Source organism: Pseudophryne corroboree, chromosome 7 (genome assembly GCF_028390025.1).
Source record: "Pseudophryne corroboree isolate aPseCor3 chromosome 7, aPseCor3.hap2, whole genome shotgun sequence".
Lineage (NCBI taxonomy): Eukaryota > Metazoa > Chordata > Amphibia > Anura > Myobatrachidae > Pseudophryne > Pseudophryne corroboree.
In genome coordinates this window covers 103,112,248-103,133,805 of record NC_086450.1, presented here as the reverse complement: position 1 = coordinate 103,133,805, position 21,558 = coordinate 103,112,248, and the positions used below count along the sequence as shown (strand labels likewise).

Here is a 21,558-nt window from a genome sequence, read left to right as displayed (position 1 = left end):
GGTGGGCTACATTTGAGGGCAAGATCAAATAACTGGCATACAATGCAAGTAGCGCCAACTCAGCAGCAACCAAACATGAGCTGGGATCCCTGTGGGTTTGGAGGTTATTCAGAACATTTTTCTCCATTTCCTTAAGATGTGCAGATACATCTAATGGGTTATTCTATATAACTATGTTCTAAATAATAGTAAACTATATTTGCCTCAGTATTATATACAATTCTCCCACTGTTATAAAAGAGAGAGCACATACCATGTCCCTTAAAAGCAACAGAGGATTAATTATTTAGATAATATCATATATACAGTACATTATTCTATAGAAAGTGTATTTTTTCAGAGGACCTATTTTGACTTTTTTTAGTCTATTTGTGTTGGTTGTCTGTTTTGTATTTGTAAAGCTTTTATTCTTTCAAAAAAATGTTTAATTAATTTTTTGAATGATATAAAACAAGGCATAAAAAAAAAAAAAAATACAAAGCGATGTGTGAAGAGACTCTAGGTGTATCACCCCGCCAGTCAGCTCCAGGCATCTCAAGGAGGGAGACCACAAGTTTGAGTTGACATGGAAGAGAATAGAGGAGAAGACAGTGGGGGTCATTCTGACCCGATTGCACGCTGCAGTTTTTCGCAGAGTAGCGTTCGGGTCAGAACTGCGCATGTGCCGGTGTCGCGGTGCGCCAGCGCATGGCCGCCCATTGCAGTGGTACGATCGCCTCTGCCTGATTGACAGGCAGAGGCGGTCGATGAGCGGGAGGGGGCGAAACGGCGGTGTTTGGTGGGCGTGGCCGGACCGTGCGGGGAGTGGCCCACAGTGGCTGCGTGACGTTACACGCAGCCACTGCGCACCGGGGAGCGAAGAGTAGCTCCCGACCAGCACGCTAAAGCTGTGCGATGCCTTTGCCCTTCTGCGGGGAGAGGGGGGGGGGGGGGGAGAGGGGCACTGACATGCGGGGCGAACTAGCCCTGTGCTGGGCGTCCCCCCGCATGTCTGAGTTCATGATTGTAGCTGTGCTAAATTTAGCACAGCTACGATCAACTCGGAATGACCCCCAATGTAAGGATAGACAGTGGGGTCTTTTCTGCAGTGGAAGCAGTAAGCAACACATGTCTAAGAGCTGCAGTCCCCTTCACAGCTGCCTAATTATTTACTAACCAGTAGTCTTAGTTATTCTTATATTATTGGATTCGTCCATATCATCTAGGGATTCTAAGTATGGACCCCATTTCTAGTAGAATTAATTGACTTGCACCTTTAAGTATGTCCTGTTTTGTTTTTTTAAGTGGCAATCATTTGCCTTGCCAAACCAGGTTAATTTTTCCATTTAAATGCCACTTTAATAAAACCAGGAGAACACTCATAAAGTCTCTCACTTTCTGATACTCACACCCTATTACACTCCTCCCCATAACTACAAAAAATCTTGAGTGTCGACAACGGAGAGGTGGCAGGGAACTTCCACTATCTCAGGGAGTAAGGGGGGGCATTTACCAGCTGTGACTATTACGATAAGTATAGGGCATAAAGATTTTCCATAGGTCCAAAAATTGGCAAGCATTCGTGTGTCCAGATAATTGGTAGTAATTATAATAAGTTGGAAATTAAAACTTTTGTACAGAACTTTGTGCCAGAATTAGATTTTTTTTCTAGGACTCTGTAGATTGTGAAATAAGTCCGCTTCGTGAGTTTGGTATTTCACTGTTTCCTTACCAATAATTTGTTTTCATTAAAACTGAGAGCTATATGACTTGTTGATTCCTTTAAGGTGTTTTGTTTTTATTGTTTAATATTGTACCTTTTCCGGAAACATTTTTTTTTTTCCGCATTTGCTTCCATATAATGTAGTTGTGTCTGCTGTCATACTCTGCAGATAACCATAAACATTACTTTGTGGCCAATTGTTTGAGACACTGGTTCCCACAGGATTGGTAGACTGCATTTTAAATGATACATTACATAGATTAAAAATGTACAGTAAATAGAAAATATCATCCAGTATATGAAAATGTGGTTATTATGTTTATAACAGGAACATTATCATGGACAAACGCTTTACATCCAATGTTCAAACTTTGAAAATTTAATGCAGCATGGGGCTACTGACAAAATAAATAAAAATAATGAGTAAAGCTAGAAAATGGGTTTTGGTGACAAGATGTAATATAACCTGCTTACCTGTGCGTTTTACTACTGTTCTTTAATGTTAGCAAAAACAAGTAAATGCATATGGGGATGTGGCTACCCTCTTGTGTTTGCTCCTGCGATCAGACTGTGGACGTCTTCCAGCACGCTGCTTGCACTACTTACACATGTTCTCTGCAAGAGAACTAATCTATATCTTGTATTGAAATCCAACTATATTATTATAAATATAATTTATTTCTGTTTATTCTTGTGCATTGTATTCGGTAGTCATTCAGCTTGTAAGCTCTAGTGAGCAGGTCCAGCTCACGTTTTAATTGTTATTTATTATTATATTTTTCAATCTTTGTATCTTCAGTCTCCCACCCCCTGATTGCACAGTGCTTCAGGATATTTGGCATAATAGAAAAAGATGAATAATAATAATAATAATAATAATAATAATAATAATACAGGTTGAGTATCCCTTATCCAAAATGCTTGAGACCAGAGGTATTTTGAATATCAGATTTTTCCATATTTTGGAATAATTGCATGCCATAATGAGATATCATGGCGATGGGACCTAAGTCCAAGTACAGAATACATTTATGTTCCATATACACCTTATACACACAGCCTGAAGGTCATTTAATACAATATTTTTAATAACTTTGTGTATTTAACAACGTTTGTGTACATTGAGCCATCAGAAAACAAAGGTTTCACTATCTCACTCTCACTCCAAAAATTCCGTATTTCGGAATATTCTGTATTTCGAAATATTTGAATATGGGATACTCAACCTGTAATAATAATAATAATAATAATTATTATTATTATTATTATTATTATTAATAAAAGTCCACTTATAATGGACCAGTTGCAAAGCACTGCACTTTATAAGTAAATATGTATTGGTATTATTGCCAATTAGTGTTATTAAGTTTGCAAACATTAATATATTTCAGAACAAAACAAAACAAAAAAAAAGCAAAAAACCCCCAATGGTTTGCTAACAATTTTAAATACCGAATCATTTGTAACAAAGAAATCCATATCCAGCACAGTAATGCTATTATACATCAGCATAAAATATAATGTGTTATGTAGTATGATAAGCTCCATGCTACCAAGTGTCTGCTACTCTCTGTCTCTCTTCTGATCTCCCCAATAGGTCATAGCATGTGAACAACAATATGATTACTCCTATGATGTACGCTGTGACGTCTGGTCTCTGGGGATTACAGCCATCGAACTGGCTGATGGAGACCCACCATTGTCCTCGATGCATCCAGTCAAAGCTCTTTTCAAGATCCCCAGGTACAACACTAGATGGCTGTCTTGATTCGCTGTATATGCAGTAACATTCTGAATGAATCCAAATGTAACTGTGCATTAAAAAAAAAGAAAAATTCCAACAACAAACCAGATAAGAAGCAATAAAGTGACATGTTTGTTGTGCTTCTTAGTATGCCATTACCCACAATCCCCTTCTGTGGTGGCTGACAATGGTTGGCGGCAGGTCATAGAGAACAGTGAAAAATACGCTAATAACCATTATAAAAGAGGAGTTTGACTTGGTTCGCCCTGTGTGCGGTTTTCCAAACAGTGTCTTATTTATATTTTATTGTGATCCCATTTTACACATAATACTGTTTGCCATATGATTTATTTCTGTTTACTTTTCAGTCAGTATTACCGTGTTGTCTGTTACACGTCTCACATTTCAGTTCTCTTCAGTTTCACCCAAACTCACAATTCATCAGATTGATTAATTAATCAGATAAAATCATTCAATAAACAAGATATGGGGACTGGGAGAAGCTTTGCAGTGTAGTGTCCCAATTAGGTTTGGCTGGAAATAAAATCTGTATATTTCCTTATCTAAATCACTGATGCAAATAATTTCAGCGAGTTGAGAAAAGAACAATGGAAACGGTTTGAACTAAGCTCTTGTCACATTCATACAATTATGGTCGCTTTTCACATCTCTCCATGATTGCAATTTGCATTACTGATTAGCTCAATTTATATGCAGATGAGTGTGTGCGTCATAATGTTATCTACTTATACCCGGCCCAGGCTTCAATAAGCCACCAGCGTGAAATAATGAATCAGACACAAGCAGGAACGCATCATGTTGCCTCTGGATGAACGCAGAACAGGTCACAGCAATTACAGCAGCAAGAGGGAGGTTCCACATTTCAAAGCTAAAACCCATATATTTTATCAGATGAATGGATGAAGGTGTTCAGATAGACACCGATCACGGCAATATAGAATAAAAAGATTAATAGTAAGATTGAGAGAGATGAATAAATACATAATGGTGCTCTTCTTTCATCTACTACATTCTAAGCCGCCTCATATTGATTGTTACAAGGTTGCGCAATGCTTACAATGACAGGCGGCCTTTCTTACCAAAGAATCCCGTGTGCAGTCACTCACATTAGACCACAGTACAGGGGAATGTTTTTTGTTTAAAAAAATTAAAGAATTTATAATTTAAGGGGCTGTTTCTTGGTCGAAGTGGGGAATTCACAAGCCTCAGATTGCTGAGAGACAAACTGCAGATCTTTCCTGTAATTATGCCCCAAAAATAAGGAAATGTTATATTTAAATTAAAAAAAAATAAATGTTCTCCCTTTACCTGCCCCCATCGCAATAACATCATTCACATTTCTTCTCTCAAGATTCTTTATTTGGCAAAAAAAAAACAAAAAAAAACAAATCCTATTGTGTGTATCCCTCCATTTCTCCAATAAGGAAAATATACCCTGTCATTGCACCCATGTATGTCCGCTTGATAATACCAATGAGGCAGAGGGGGAGATGTGTCCAAGCTTCTAAAGATGGAGAAAAGGGGAAGTCGCTCATAGTAACCAATAAGCTTCTACCTATCATTCTATAGCATGTACATGATAAATGCTACCTCAAAGCCGATTGGTTGCTATGGGCAACTTCTCTACTCCTTAGAAGGCTTGATATATCTGCCCCTAAGTGCTAACTTGGGCACAGAATGTGGTATTAAATCCATCCATCTTGCACCATATTAAAAGTGGTATCTGGTTGATGGATCTACAGTAAAAAGATAGTCAATAGGTCGACCCCAACTGGGCGACATGCAAAAGGTTGACAGGGTCAAAAGGTTGACATGTAAAAGGTATAGTGCTTAAAGTCGTGAGGTTCAAAAAGTTAACAGGTTCAAAATGTCGACATGACAATGGTTGACAATTTTTTGAAAAATAATTTTACATTTTTTAAACTTTTTCATCATTTACCATCCTCGTGGACTATGATTAGCAATAGTAACCTTGCCCAAAGTATAGCGAGCGATGCAAGCACGTGAGGGTACACGTTTCCACTAATATGGCCTAGATATGGTGAAACATACTAAATGACACAAAAACCAAACAAAAAAAATTGTCAACCATTTTATGTCGACCTTCTGACCCTGCCGACCTTTTGTACCAGTTGACTGTCTCTACTGTGTACATTTTCCATGTCGACCTTTTTACCCTGTCGACTTTTAGCATGCTGACTATTTGGGGTCGACCTATTGACTGCCTATTTTTTTTATTGTAGATCTATTGAACCACACCCAATGAGATTATGTTGAAATCCTTTTGTGGTTAGAAAAAATATGGTCGCCAGGCTGGCCATGCCATTAAGCAAAATGGGTGTGGATTATTAGATCTACACTAAAAAGGTCTATAGTCAATAGGTCTACCACTAATGGTAGACATTCATTAGGTCGACTGGGTCAAAGATCGACATAGAATAAATAGACAGTAGAAAATGTCAACAGGGTCAAAAGGTCAACAGGGTTAAAAGGTCAACATGGAAATGGTCGACACAAAACACGTATACACAATTTTCATTTTTTTGGGGGGAATTTGTCACTTTTCTGCCACAAACAAGCCCCATTAGTGTACCACGTCACATGGCGAGCGAACTTTGGGCTCCGCTACCGCTGAGCTCGGCAGAGGTTACTATTCCCAATCGTAGTCCACGTGGATGGTAAAGTATGAAAAAGTTGAAAAAAGGGAAACAATTCTTGTGTCTACCATTGTCATGTCAACCTATTGACCCAGTCGACCTTTTGACCCTGTCGACCTAATGCATGTCTACTATTAGTGGTCGACCTATTGACTGTAGAATGTTTTAGTGTAGATCTATAGACCAGATACCCAGGCAAGACTAGGGTGTCAATGTTTTCGTTGGCACCTCAACCTTAGAGCGCTGGCCGCTTTCATGAGTGACTTTCATGAAGCTGCTTTCTTCTGCTCTCCATGTTAGTGCTGAACAGGAAGTGTGGCATGTGGCTATGATGTCACGCCCAAGAGCCATACTCCCAGTATGAGAAGCCAAGGTGGCTTCCCTCAGCTCCTGCCTGCCAACATAAGAAACAGCAGGCTGTGTCAGTGTGTTCTAGTGGTGAGGGCAGCCCTAAGGCTTGCACTGGCTGTATGGCCACTTATATCCAGGAATGCCTCTAATATGTGCACTCTCCAGCCAGTTCATTTATATGCCTTCCCATGATACTTGTTTTTCTATATGTGCACAATAGTAAGAACCCAAATGTACCTAGACTATATGTAGGAAGTACAACAAGATCCACAAGGTTTCAGCCAGTCCCTTCCATATTTTCCATCACCATTCATGTCATCTTAGACTCCTAATCCACAAAGTTTCAAGTATTTTTATTTTTTTTTATAACAAATACAAATACCACCCTGCAAATCTATACCTAGACACTTGATATATACTGTACCTTGATCAGGGCAGTAGAGAGCCTGGCTGGGCCCAGGTACTTTTATGGGGGTGTGGCCTATTCACAGGAGGCGTGGGCATGCACCCTTTGAAAAAATACTGAAAAAATTGTATTTTGAGCACCACCATGGCCACACTCCAGCCCAGCAGTCAGCAGCGTGTGCTGGGCTTAGGAGAAGAGCTGTAGCTGCTGCTGCCAGGTAAGGGGGAGGAAGCTTGGGGCCCCCACTGGGTCCTTACTGGGCCCCTCCATCAGACCTGGGCCAGGGTAATTTGTACCCCTCCCCTCCTCTCTCGGCACTACTGACCGCGATCCTATGTTAACCACGTATAGCAGGCATTATACTGTATATGGCAGTGATGGGTAATGGAGCCATAGCAGGGACGTGCAGTCAGGGGAGGCAGGGGAGGCAGTGCCTCCCCTGTCATTAATGATTAAAAAAAAAATACAAAGAAGATATTTTTAACACATATTCTGTGTCATTAATATCTGTTTTGTATTATTCTAATCATATAGCAGTGCAAATGCAGACAAATATGTTTGGGAGGCAGAAAGAGCACTGCCTCCCACTGACAATATTGAAGGAGCTGAAGTGGGGGGCGGGGCCAAGCTCCGGGCTGTGAAAGCCCATTAAAAAAAGCATGAGAAGCGGCACTAGTATTAGTGCCTCAGTCAGGTCCGGCCACTAGAGGGCGCTGCACGCTGCCAATACTGACTTGCATTCAGCATAGGTGAAGACAGTGCCCGGTGCTCTTCCTTCTGCAAAGGGCCGGCGCAGATGACCCCTGCAATGTTCTCCACAGTCCAGGCAGCTCTGCATCCGGCTCTTGGCAGTGTCGCACTCATGTTGTAAGGATGAAGCGACGATGCCTCAGAGGAACCATGACAGCAGAAAGAAGACAGCCATGCTTTGTAAGTACACTATGGTACTGAGGAAGCTTAGCACAGTACTAGCTGTGGGTGGGGGAAGGAAAGCCATGAGTTGAGGAGCTGGCTGGTTTTATTTTTGTTTTTTGGGGGGGGGAGGGGTCTGGCCTGGCATCTGATACATTGCTGCTTGGTGTATGCTGGGTTTTCCCTCTCTCAGTTGGATACACTGCAGTGAGGATGTGCTCTGGCTCCCTGCTGTCCCAAAACCTTTCCCCTTCTTTCTCCTCTGACACCTGCCTCCTGACCTGAGATCTCATTTCAAGGTTAAGTATCCGTGGAGGCAGTGTATTAATGTTAACTAGGAGGTGTGTTAACTTGTGTTGTGCTGTGGGGTGTACTGAAGTGTCTCTAGGGTGGGGTATTGTGCTGTGGGGTGTACTGAAGTGTCTCTAGGGTGGGGTATTGTGCTGTGGGGTGTACTGAAGTGTCTCTAGGGTGGGGTATTGTGCTGTGGGGTGTACTGAAGTGGCTCTAGGGTGGGGTATTGTGCTGTGGGGTGTACTGAAGTGTCTCTAGGGTGGGGTATTGTGCTGTGGGGTGTACTGAAGTGTCTCTAGGGTGGGGTATTGTGCTGTGGGGTGTACTGAAGTGTCTCTAGGGTGGGGTATTGTGCTGTGGGGTGTACTGAAGTGTCTCTATGGTGGGGTATTGTGCTGTGGGGTGTACTGAACTTAGTGTCTCTAGGGTGGGGTATTGTGCTGTGGGGTGTACTGAAGTGTCTCTAGGGTGGGGTATTGTGCTGTGGGGTGTACTGAAGTGTCTCTAGGGTGGGGTATTGTGCTGTGGGGTGTACTGAAGTGTCTCTAGGGTGGGGTATTATGCTGTGGGGGTGTATTTATGTTTGCTAGGAGGGAATAATGTGATGTGGGGGAGTATTAATGTTCTCTAGGAGAGTTACTGTGGTACAGTATGTAGATGTGTTAATGCTATGTGTCGTGGTGATATACAGTATTATTGTTGTGGGTGGCAGGGTGTCTACTAATGTTATCTTTGAATGTGGGGTGTATTAATGTTATATATATATATATATATATATATATATATATAAAAATAAATATATATGTAAAGCGCTGCGGAATATGTGTGCGCTACATAAATAACTGGTAATAAAAATAATATAGTGAGTGTGTGTTATCCAGGCAGCTGTGTGAAAGAATCACTGCACTTTCTAGCATAATGTATTTACTGGTACAATGTTCCTCCTATAGTATCTGGCTTCAAGTGAAACATTGTGATTTATTATGTTCTATATATTAAAAGCACAGCCTTTTCTGAAGTTTTATTTAATTGTTGTTTTATAAACCAGAGTTATTTTTTTTCTGAGACGGCTACTGGATTACACAACATTATTGAGCAAATAGATTGTTTTCTCTGTCTGCCTGTATCTTTCCAGCATGGGGCTGATAGTATTGTCATACTTAAGCGAAGGGTCTCTCCCCGCAGCTCAGTGCTCGGATCCAAGCAGGCATGGCAGCTAATGCACCACTACAGACCGCTCTTGTACCACTAAGAGCCTCAGGGGAGTGACCAGATGTCAGCTACATTAGGGGTTATCCTTCCGGCACTTACCCGTCTGTACTGGGAGATGCAAGTAACTGACCATTCTCAGATGGAAATTATACCTGTCCCACATAATGTCACACTGCAGCTGGCTGTGGAACTAGAAGTCCCAGCACACTTTGACTCTGGTTGGATACACTATATAACGATACGAACCCGGCATACCAATAGGGCAGCCTTCACCCCAATCTGTAACCTGGCTTGTCTGCCCTCCTGAGGTGTAGCGACCCCCTTCACATATGCAAAAAATGAGGCGGCACTCCAAGGCATGTAGGCCCTCATTCCGAGTTGTTCGCTCGCTAGACACTTTTAGCAGCATTGCACACGCTAGGCCGCCGCCCTCTGGGAGTGTATCTTAGCTTAGCAGAATAGCGAACGAAAGATTAGCAGAACTGCTACTAAATAATTCCCTGCAGTTTCTGAGTAGCTCCAGACCTACTCACAGATTGCGATCAGCTCAGTCCGTTTAGTTCCTGGTTTGACGTCACAAACACGCCCTGCGTTCGGCCAGCCACTCCCCCGTTTCTCCAGACACTCCCGTGTTTTTCCCTGACACGCCTGCGTTTTTTAGCACACTCCCGGAAAACACTCAGTTACCACTCAGAAACGCCACTTTCCTGTCAATCATTCACCGATCAGCAGTGCAACTGAAAAGCGCCGCAGAATCCACAGCAAATCTGCTAAGTTTTTAGTTAAATAACTAAGCGCATGCGCCCTACGTGCCTTGCGCATGCGCAATTAGCAACAAATCGCAGCACAGCGAAAATCGGCAACAAGCAAACAACTCGGAATGACCCCCGTAATACGGTGAGATACTTTAGTGCACACACATCAGTGCAAACACGTCAACGTTTCGGGGAATGATACCCCATCATCAGGATAACAAATTCAAGTGCAGAAAAACAAATTTACACTTACAATCACCTCCATTCTCGACAGAGTCCCGGGACGGCGTCCGGCGGTGAGCAGGAACGGAGGTGATTGGGGTGGTGGGGCTTCCCACTTTCAGATAAATTCTATCCCTGGGCCGACTGGTTTGGGGGGGTGTTTAATATGATTGCAGGGGAACACCACACCGAGGGGGCGCGGGGGGGGGGTTTGGCGTGAATTAGGCAGTGCCTCCCCGGCCACTGACTTCACTGCACGCCACTGAGCCATAGTGCCACATAAGGTTCTCTGGGCCTTTATCGTTGGCCCTTAGTCCCTTCCTGCTTTAATGTCAGATTTGTTTGTTATACTGTAGCTGTTCTATTAAAGATAGGTGCCTTTTTCGTTGAGTAAATGTATTGTTTTATCTTGTTGCTGAGATTAAGGGTCATGTGGGCCAATTTTGAAGGTTAGAGGGCTGGACCCTGAAATGTATGAGATTGCTCCTCACTGGCGTATGGCGTAAAGGTAAAAGGTCACATTATGGCTTTTGTTGCTGCCAGATGTACTTTATCTCTTGTCACAATTGTACAATTTTCCAGACATTGCATAAGCATGGTGTTTATGTTTTATATGTTACTTAGTTTTAGGACTCGGTAAATTCCGTCAGCAGTGTGTAATCCACACACTCATAAAAGACAAGTGAATAGTGCGTACTCATTCTAAGTAACCATAACAAAGGAATAGTGCATAATCATTCTAAATAACCATAACTAGGGAATAGTGCATACTCATTCTAAGTAACCATAACTAGGGAATAGTGCGTACTCATTCTAAGTAACCACAACAAAGGAATAGTGCGTACTCATTCTAAGTAACCATAACAAGAGAATAGTGCGTACTCATTCTAAGTAACCATACCTTTGCACAAGGGAATAGTGTGCACTCATTCTAAGTAACCATTCCTTTGCACAAGGGAATAGTGCATACTCATCTACACACAAGGGAATAGTGCATACTCACCTATAGACAAGGGAATAGTGTGCACTCATTCTAAGTAACCATATCTTCACACAAGGGAATAGTGTGCACTCATTCTAAGTAACAACATATTCGTACAAGGAAACAGTGCGTACTCATTCTAAGGGGTAAATTTACTAAGGTCCCGATTTTGACCGAGATGGCGTTTTTTCTTCAAAGTGTCATCTCGGTAATTTACTAAACACTAATCACGGCAGTGATGAGGGCATTCGTAATTTTTTGCAAGTCCAAGTTAAAAATTACGAATGAATACACCATCGGTCAAATTACGCCTGTTTAGATATGAATCTCGGTCATTTACTAACCATTCGTAATTGTAATTGCTGCCGCGAAAATGCATTCGCGGCCGCGAAAAATTACAAATCGTATTTTTTTCCTAAAAAAAAACGCGCCAGCCTTTGAAAACCGCGTTTACATGTGTACTCAATTATCCATTACTCACACGTGAATGTTTGGCCCTATAAAAGTGTTTCAGACACATTCTGAACTTCTCTCACTCTGAAATGGCGGCTGTGGTGTGTGGCACTGATTTTTTGTTTGCTGTGGGATACCTTAGACTGCTCCATGAGGCTTCCAGGAATCAGGCCCAGGTAAGTGAACATGGTCAACAGGTTGTCCAGGTACCGCGGAGGCTGCGCCAGCCTCGTTTTTTTAGAGGGCGTTTAAACTTAAATGCATTGTCCGATGATAGGGTCATACAGATGTTCCGCCTAAATAGAAACAACATTTTCCACCTGTATGACCTTGTCAAACTGGGCATAGACCCTGAGACAGCACGCTCACGCTCTGTCTCAGGCCTGCACAAACTCCTGGCTGTGTTACACTTTATGGCTACTGGGAGCTTCCAGGCTGTGGCAGGCGACGTCATTGGTATCTCACAGCCCACCTTTTCAAGATATTTGATGCAGGTGAGTATAAAAATACATATGCGGTTATGTCTAAGTGTTGCTTCTGGAAGTTGAAACAACACAGTATTGTAGAGAATACCTAACATGACACTCACCTTAGCTTCTTTAATGTCCACTCAGGTTTTGGATGTGTTGGAGCCACACATTAAAGCCTCAATCTGCTTCCCTACCGAGGAGTCGGAGTGGAGTGCTGTCAGGGCAGCTTTCTATGAGCTTGCTGGCATGCCCAATGTGCTGGGGGCCATAGATTGCACACACGTTCAGCTGAGATCACCTAAGGGCCGCCAATATATATATACTAATAGGCATCTGGCACAATCAACTAATGTCCAGGTGGTCTGTGATGCAAACATAAAAATTATGAGTGTTGTTGCAGGTTACCCTGGTGGCTGCCATGACTCCTTCATCCTCAGTCAGTCATCGCTCTTTGATAAATTTGAGGATGGACAAATGCCTGATGGCTGGCTGTTGGGTATGTTTAAAATGTTTTGTGTGTATGTATTTTAACCACAAACTAGAGTTTGGATGAGGTGAAAGAATAATCTAACATATGTACTAATGTTGACTATATATGTTTTTCAGGTGATGGGGGTTACGGCTGCTACTCTTGGCTCCTTACTCCATTGTCCCAACCTGATTCTCCTGCTGAACACAGTTACAATCATGCACATAAGGCTACGCGGAATGTGATAGAAAGATGTTTTGGTGTGCTGAAGTCACGTTTTCGGTGTCTGGATAAATCTGCCGGCCTTTTGTTGTATAGTCCCTCAAAGGTGACTAGAATTGTGTTCTGCTGCTGTTTTCTCCATAATCTGTGTTTAAGTCAACATCTGGCACATGATGAGGGAGAAAGCAGTCAGCAAGCAGAGGAGTTAGATCCATCTGGTGACAGTGTGAGTACAAATGTAGGGAGGCAGGTACAGTACGTCAAGAAGTGATCATGCGATATTTTTCAGGTCAGTTTTATTAGGCTGTAATTATCCTTGACTAAACACTTTGCACTACTTTCTATTGTGTGTTTTGTAACTTACTGTTTGTTGTTTATAGTGGTGTGTACATTGTGCTTAGTTTATGCTAAAAATACATTTTCAGTCATTACCCATGAAAAACATACATACATACAGAGCAGCTTCGACAATGTTGGAGACGGACACAGGAAGTTGTGTGTTTGTCAAATACAAAATTTTATTTGTCAAATAACATTGTTGTTATTTTTTGCGCTTGTGTGTGCTGGGTGCTGGCTCACTGGCACGTGCTCTTGAGGAACGCCGAACAGGGGAGGTTACTGGCGTTTGGATAGGGGTCGTGGTCCCCGAGCTGGAGGTTACTTGCTGAGCTCCCATCAGTGAAATATTGCTGCTCAAATTATTTAGGCTTGCAATCAGCTGAGTGTTAGTAGCAGTGTGGCTGGCTACAATCCTGGATAAGGACTCATTCACCACTTGATTGTGTTGAATGAGCTGAACGAGTGCCTGCTGATGGCGCTGTTGCTCATCTATGATGCGGGATAAATGTGCAAGCATTTGGCTGTTGTCAGCCCTAATTTGCTCCATTGAGGTAGCCATTCGCCCTACTTGTACTATCAGTCTGCCCGAGTTGCGACTAATACGCGGTAGATGATGGGGCAGACTGGCAAGGTGTTGTGTATGTGCGATCAGGCTGGCATTGCTTTGGGCCTGTTGGCTTGTCCAACTGGCCCAAAAATCATCTGGAATTTGGCTTGGGGGCGGAGCTTGTGCCAGTTGTGGACTGATGGATGCTTGGGGGAAATCCTGCAACTGTATTGGCTGGCTTGGGTCAACAGGTGTAAGTTGCAGTGTGATGGTTGCCTGTTGGTCTTGGCCCTGCTGGTCCACGTCGGCCATCAAGCTGTGCTCTGTATGGGGTGGGCAACATGCAATGTTTTATTTTTTTATTTTTATCAAGGCTAATGCTACACATTACTACATTCATAATACTCCATTTTTGAATGTTTTACACTTGATTTTAACAACTTATAATGTTTTTTAGCTAATAAAAAATATATACCAACACAGGCGCAAACATAGACAGATTTGCATAATCCTCACCTAACTAACTCCCCTCCACAGCATTACACTGTTAGATTCCCTCCCCTGACCACGATATAGACTACTTACCTGTATAGTCCAGAGGAGCCGAGCAAGTAAGCCATCTACATACTGGACAGGGGCGATGTGTGAACACTATAATGTTGTGGATACTGTTTTTTATATTTAATTGTATTCATATTTTTATTAAATGTGCACGTGTGTGTGCTTAGTTTTTAAAAAATAGAACTTTTCAAAAAAAGATGTTGTCGAGAACATCCACTAAGACCTTATATAATATTTTTAAAGCACCTTTAGCAATTGAAGACGGAACAACACATTGCTTGTTCTGGAAAACATGTAAACTCCAAACCAACTAACAACATATTAACTGTACTGTGTATATTATTGCTTATGTGTTTAATTTCTGATTTTACTCACCAGATAACTGAGGTGATCGGGGCTCATCACTCTGAGAACTCGCCAATAGTGCCAGTGGTGGCTGGGGTGACACTGCCGAAAGTCTTCGCCTGGGTGGGGATGATGGAGCCGCAGAATCCGAGCCAAGACGCCGTGTCTTACTTGGCCTCCTGGGTAAGTGGCCCAAGCCCTGTGATGGGCGCCTTACAGGAGGTCGGCTTCCAGAAGCAGAACCTATGTGCAAATAAAAAAATTAATATTTTGTACTTCTATGTGTTTTCAGAATATGTGACTACAGTGAAGACTTACCTGCAATCCCAGCCTCATCCTGACTTGTCTGAGGCCTGTCTGGGCGGCTGGTCTGTGTGACTGTTGAAAAATTGACCCAAACATTATTACCATGCTTTGTGTAAAAACAACCACTGCAAAGCATTATTGTACTGTAACCATCTATTAGGTATTGTTTAAACAAATTATTTAAGCTTAAGAGCTTCTAGCTTCATGATTTTGAGTTGAATATCCAAATGTACATGATGTGGCACACAATAAATATGTTACATTTTTGAATTTTGACTCAGATATTGCAGAGATTGACTACTTGCAAATGTTTTTAAAATGTAATGTTGCAAAAATTGCACCGCTTTTCTGATTTTTTTTAAAAAAAAAACCATTTTAAAAAAAGCAGACAACACACATGTTCAAGCATTATCGCCAAAAAAAAAAAAAAATTCGCTTTAATTTATAAAAAACAGTGCACATGTTTTTGCACTAAATTTAATTGAACAAATAGCCTAGGCAAGGTGAAAAAAGCACATTCTAAACACAAACACACCTTAAGGGAGCATAGGCCTGCAATATGTTTTTAAAAAAAGTATGCATCCTTTACCCTTTAAAAATGACATTATCTACATTTTGCAGACATTTTAAAAACAATATAACAAATCAAACTTACCATCCTGCGTGGGTCGGTCCGAATCCCGGACATGAGTAGCAGACACCACTTCTACAGGAATCAATGCCCGCACAGGCTCCTCCCAGTCCCGATAGCTTGCACGGAAAGGTGGCCCACCTCCGGTTTTACGTGCCGATTTGGCCTCTTTGGCCATCTTGGCCTTGACACGCCGCTTAATATCATAAAACCGCTTGCGGCACGTGTCCTCAGTCCGCCTCACCACACCCTCACTATTCACAGCAAGTATTACTTGACCCCACAGGACAGACTTCCTGCGGGAGGACACCTTGCCAGCATCCTGACCAAACAATTGGCGATGGTGCTTCATCAGCTCACGCACCAAAGCCATGTTTTCAGCATAGCTGAACTTTATATTCCTGCCAGTCTTGGTAGTGGTGCGTGGCTGCGGAGCCACAACACCATCACTATCACTGGAAAATACAGCAACAGGCACCCCCTCCTCCTCCTCCTCACTAACCTCCTCCCTCTCACTACCCCCCTCCACCTCACTACCAGCCTCCACCTCACTACCAGCCTCCACCTCACTACCAGCCTCCACCTCACTAACCTCCGTCACCACACTGACCTCTGAGTCGGACATGACAAACAACAAAAAACACTGAAAAATCAAAACACAAAACACACTCCTCCACTACTCCTACTACACACCACACAGCCAACACACACGCTCACTCACTCACTCACTCACTCACTCACTCACTCACAAACAATGACAAAAGACTGTAAAAAAAAAACAAGGACAAAAAAATTGACAAACTGTGAAAAAAAACAATACTACAAATATGACAAGACTACTAACACACACAGTACAGCACTCAACAATCACCAAACTCCTCTCCAAATCCACCAAAAACTCCACCAAACTCACCAACTCCAAATACACCTTCCTCTCTCCTCTCCACTAGCTAAACCCACGAGGTGCGGAGTGTTTGGGGCGGTTTTATAGTAATATGCACAGACACTCCTCCTTCACGAATACAACCAATCACGGCCGCGTGACGTAAACGAAACTTAGGAGTAAAAACGCGGCAGCAATTTCCAAATCACTGCCGTAACAGACTTGTGACGCAGTCGTAAAAAAAACACAACAACGCGGCCGCGAAATAGCAAACGCGGCCGCAATCTACAGCAGAAAAGCACGAATGACATCGACATCGGAAGATACGGAAAATACGAATACGACAGCTTAGTAAATTAGTCGTAATCAATTCAAAAAGTTGCAATTTTGCACTGTCGATGTCATTCGTGATTGAACTTGGACATGATTTTGGAAAATACGAATCTTAGTAAATGTACCCCTAAGTAACCATAACAAGGGAATAATGTGTACTCATTCTGAGTAACCATAAAAAGGGTGTAGTGCATACTCCCTCTAAGTAACCATAACAAGGGAATAGTACGTACTCATTCTAAGTAACCATAACAAGGGAATAGTGCGCTCTCATTCTAAGTAATCATAACAAGGGAATAGTACGTACTCATTCTAAGTAACCATAACTAGGGAATAGTGCGTACTCATTCTAAGTAACCATAACAAAGGAATAGTGCGTACTCATTCTAAGTAACCATAACAAGAGAATAGTGCGTACTCATTCCAAGTAACCATACCTTTGCACAAGGGAATAGTGTGCACTCATTCTAAGTAACCATACCTTCGCACAAGGGAATAGTGTGCACTCATTCTAAGTAACCATTCCTTTGCACAAGGGAATAGTGCATACTCATCTAAACACAAGGGAATAGTGCATACTCATCTACACACAAGAGAATAGTGCATACTCACCTATACACAAGGGAATAGTGTGCGCTCATTCTAAGTAACCATATCTTCGCACAAGGGAATAGTGTGCACTCATTCTAAGTAACAACATATTCCTACAAGGAAACAGTGTGTACTCATTCTAAGTAACCACAACAAGGGAATAATGTGTACTCATTCTGAGTAACCATAAAAAGGGAGTAGTGCATACTCACTCTAAGTAACCATAACAAGGGAATAGTACATACTCATTCTAAGTAACCATAACAAGGGAATAGTGCGTACGCATTCTAAGTAACCATAACAAGGGAATAGTGCATACTCATTCTAAGTAACCATAACAAGGGAATAGTGTGTACTCATTCTAAGTAACCATAACTAGGGAATAGTGCGTACTCATTCTACGTAACCATAACTAGGGAAGAGTACGTACTAATTCTAAGTAACCATAACAAGGGAATAGTACGTACTCATTCTAAGTAACCATAACAAGGGTATAGTACGTACTCATTCTACGTAACCATAACTAGGGAATAGTACGTACTCATTCTAAGTAACCATAACAAGGGAAGAGTGTGTACGCATTCTAAGTAACCATAACAAGGGAATAGTGCGCTCTCATTCTAAGTAACCATAACAAGGGAATAGTACGTACTCATTCTAAGTAACCATAACAAGGAAATAGTACGTACTCATTCTAAGTAACCATAACAAGGGAATAGTACGTATTCATTCTAAGTAACCATAACAAGGGAATAGTACGTACTCATTCTAAGTAACCATAACAAGGGAATAGTGCATACTTATTCCAAGTAACCATAACAAGGGAATAGTGCATACTTATTCTAAGTAACCATGACAAGGGAATAGTGTGTACTCATTCTAAGTACCCATAACTAGGGAATAGTGCGTACTCATTCTACGTAACCATAACTAGGGAATAGTACGTACTCATTCTAAGTAACCATAACAAGGGAAGAGTGCATACGCATTCTAAGTAACCATAACAAGGGAATAGTGCGCTCTCATTCTAAGTAACCAAAACAAGGGAATAGTACGTACTCATTCTAAGTAACCATAACAAGGAAATAGTACGTACTCATTCTAAGTAACCATAACAAGGGAATAGTGCGCTCTCATTCTAAGTAACCATAACAAGGAAATAGTGCGCTCTCATTCTAAGTAACCATAACAAGGGAATAGTACGTACTCATTCTAAGTAACCATAACAAGGAAATAGTACGTGCTCATTCTAAGTACCCATAACTAGGGAATAGTGCGTACTCATTCTACGTAACCATAACTAGGGAATAGTACGTACTCATTCTAAGTAACCATAACAAGGGAAGAGTGCATACGCATTCTAAGTAACCATAACAAGGGAATAGTGCGCTCTCATTCTAAGTAACCATAACAAGGGAATAGTACGTACTCATTCTAAGTAACCATAACAAGGGAATAGTACGTACTCATTCTAAGTAACCATAACAAGGGAATAGTACGTACTCATTCTAAGTAACCATAACAAGGAAATAGTACGTACTCATTCTTAGTAACCATAACAAGGAAATAGTACGTACTCATTCTAAGTAACCATAACAAGGAAATAGTACGTACTCATTCTTAGTAACCATAACAAGGAAATAGTACGTACTCATTCTTAGTAACCATAACAAAGGAATAGTGCGTACTTATTCTAAGTAACCATAACAAAGGAATAGTGCGTACTTATTTTCAGTAACCAGATCTTCGCACAAGGGAATAGTGTGCACTCATTCTAAGTAACCATATCTTCACACAAGGGAATAGTGAGTTTGCATTCTAAGTAACCATATCTTCGCACAAGGGAATAGTGCGTACTCATTCTAAGTAAATAACCATGTCTTCGCACAAGGTAATAGTGTGTTCTTATTCTAAGTAACCATATCTTCACACAAGGGAATAGTGCGTTCTCATTTTAAGTAACCATATCTTCGCACAAGGGAATAGTGCGTACTCATTCTAAGTAACCATGTCTTCGCACAAGGGAATCGTGTGCACTCATTCTAAGTAACCATATCTTCACACAAGGGAATAGTGTGCACTCATTCTAAGTAACAACATATTCGTACAAGGAAACAGTGCGTACTCATTCTAAGTAACCATAACAAGGGAATAATGTGTACTCATTCTGAGTAACCATAAAAAGGGTGTAGTGCATACTCCCTCTAAGTAACCATAACAAGGGAATAGTACGTACTCATTCTAAGTAACCATAACAAGGGAATAGTGCGCTCTCATTCTAAGTAATCATAACAAGGGAATAGTACGTACTCATTCTAAGTAACCATAACTAGGGAATAGTGCGTACTCATTCTAAGTAACCATAACAAAGGAATAGTGCGTACTCATTCTAAGTAACCATAACAAGAGAATAGTGCGTACTCATTCCAAGTAACCATACCTTTGCACAAGGGAATAGTGTGCACTCATTCTAAGTAACCATACCTTCGCACAAGGGAATAGTGTGCACTCATTCTAAGTAACCATTCCTTTGCACAAGGGAATAGTGCATACTCATCTAAACACAAGGGAATAGTGCATACTCATCTACACACAAGAGAATAGTGCATACTCACCTATACACAAGGGAATAGTGTGCGCTCATTCTAAGTAACCATATCTTCGCACAAGGGAATAGTGTGCATTCATTCTAAGTAACAACATATTCCTACAAGGAAACAGTGTGTACTCATTCTAAGTAACCACAACAAGGGAATAATGTGTACTCATTCTGAGTAACCATAAAAAGGGAGTAGTGCATACTCACTCTAAGTAACCATAACAAGGGAATAGTACATACTCATTCTAAGTAACCATAACAAGGGAATAGTGTGTACGCATTCTAAGTAACCATAACAAGGGAATAGTGCATACTCATTCTAAGTAACCATAACAAGGGAATAGTGTGTACTCATTCTAAGTAACCATAACTAGGGAATAGTGCGTACTCATTCTACGTAACCATAACTAGGGAAGAGTACGTACTCATTCTAAGTAACCATAACAAGGGAATAGTACGTACTCATTCTAAGTAACCATAACAAGGGTATAGTACGTACTCATTCTAAGTAACCATAACAAGGGAAGAGTGTGTACGCATTCTAAGTAACCATAACAAGGGAATAGTGCGCTCTCATTCTAAGTAACCATAACAAGGGAATAGTACGTACTCATTCTAAGTAACCATAACAAGGGAATAGTACGTACTCATTCTAAGTAACCATAACAAGGGAATAGTACGTATTCATTCTAAGTAACCATAACAAGGGAATAGTACGTACTCATTCTAAGTAACCATAACAAGGGAATAGTGCATACTTATTCCAAGTAACCATAACAAGGGAATAGTGCATACTTATTCTAAGTAACCATGACAAGGGAATAATGTGTACTCATTCTAAGTACCCATAACTAGGGAATAGTGCGTACTCATTCTACGTAACCATAACTAGGGAATAGTACGTACTCATTCTAAGTAACCATAACAAGGGAAGAGTGCATACGCATTCTAAGTAACCATAACAAGGGAATAGTGCGCTCTCATTCTAAGTAACCATAACAAGGGAATAGTACGTACTCATTCTAAGTAACCATAACAAGGAAATAGTACGTGCTCATTCTAAGTACCCATAACTAGGGAATAGTGCGTACTCATTCTACGTAACCATAACTAGGGAATAGTACGTACTCATTCTAAGTAACCATAACAAGGGAAGAGTGCATACGCATTCTAAGTAACCATAACAAGGGAATAGTGCGCTCTCATTCTAAGTAACCATAACAAGGGAATAGTACGTACTCATTCTAAGTAACCATAACAAGGGAATAGTACGTACTCATTCTAAGTAACCATAACAAGGGAATAGTACGTACTCATTCTAAGTAACCATAACAAGGAAATAGTACGTACTCATTCTTAGTAACCATAACAAGGAAATAGTACGTACTCATTCTTAGTAACCATAACAAAGGAATAGTGCGTACTTATTCTAAGTAACCATAACAAAGGAATAGTGCGTACTTATTTTCAGTAACCAGATCTTCGCACAAGGGAATAGTGTGCACTCATTCTAAGTAACCATATCTTCACACAAGGGAATAGTGAGTTTGC

The 21,558-nt window shown here is 41.2% G+C and overlaps 2 long non-coding RNA genes across 2 annotated transcripts; one reads left to right on the top strand and one right to left on the bottom strand.

The window, feature by feature from the left end:
- Positions 1–7,585: 7,585 nt before the first annotated feature.
- LOC134944708 (uncharacterized) lies at positions 7,586–15,246 on the top strand. Its single transcript, XR_010181925.1, has 3 exons — positions 7,586–7,811; positions 14,698–14,847; positions 14,957–15,246. It is a non-coding gene; the product is annotated as an uncharacterized LOC134944708 (long non-coding RNA).
- Positions 13,412–15,044, bottom strand: LOC134944709 (uncharacterized). Its single transcript, XR_010181928.1, has 3 exons — positions 14,983–15,044; positions 14,695–14,907; positions 13,412–14,081 (listed from the first exon to the last, which is right to left on the bottom strand). It is a non-coding gene; the product is annotated as an uncharacterized LOC134944709 (long non-coding RNA).
- Positions 15,247–21,558: the final 6,312 nt, after the last annotated feature.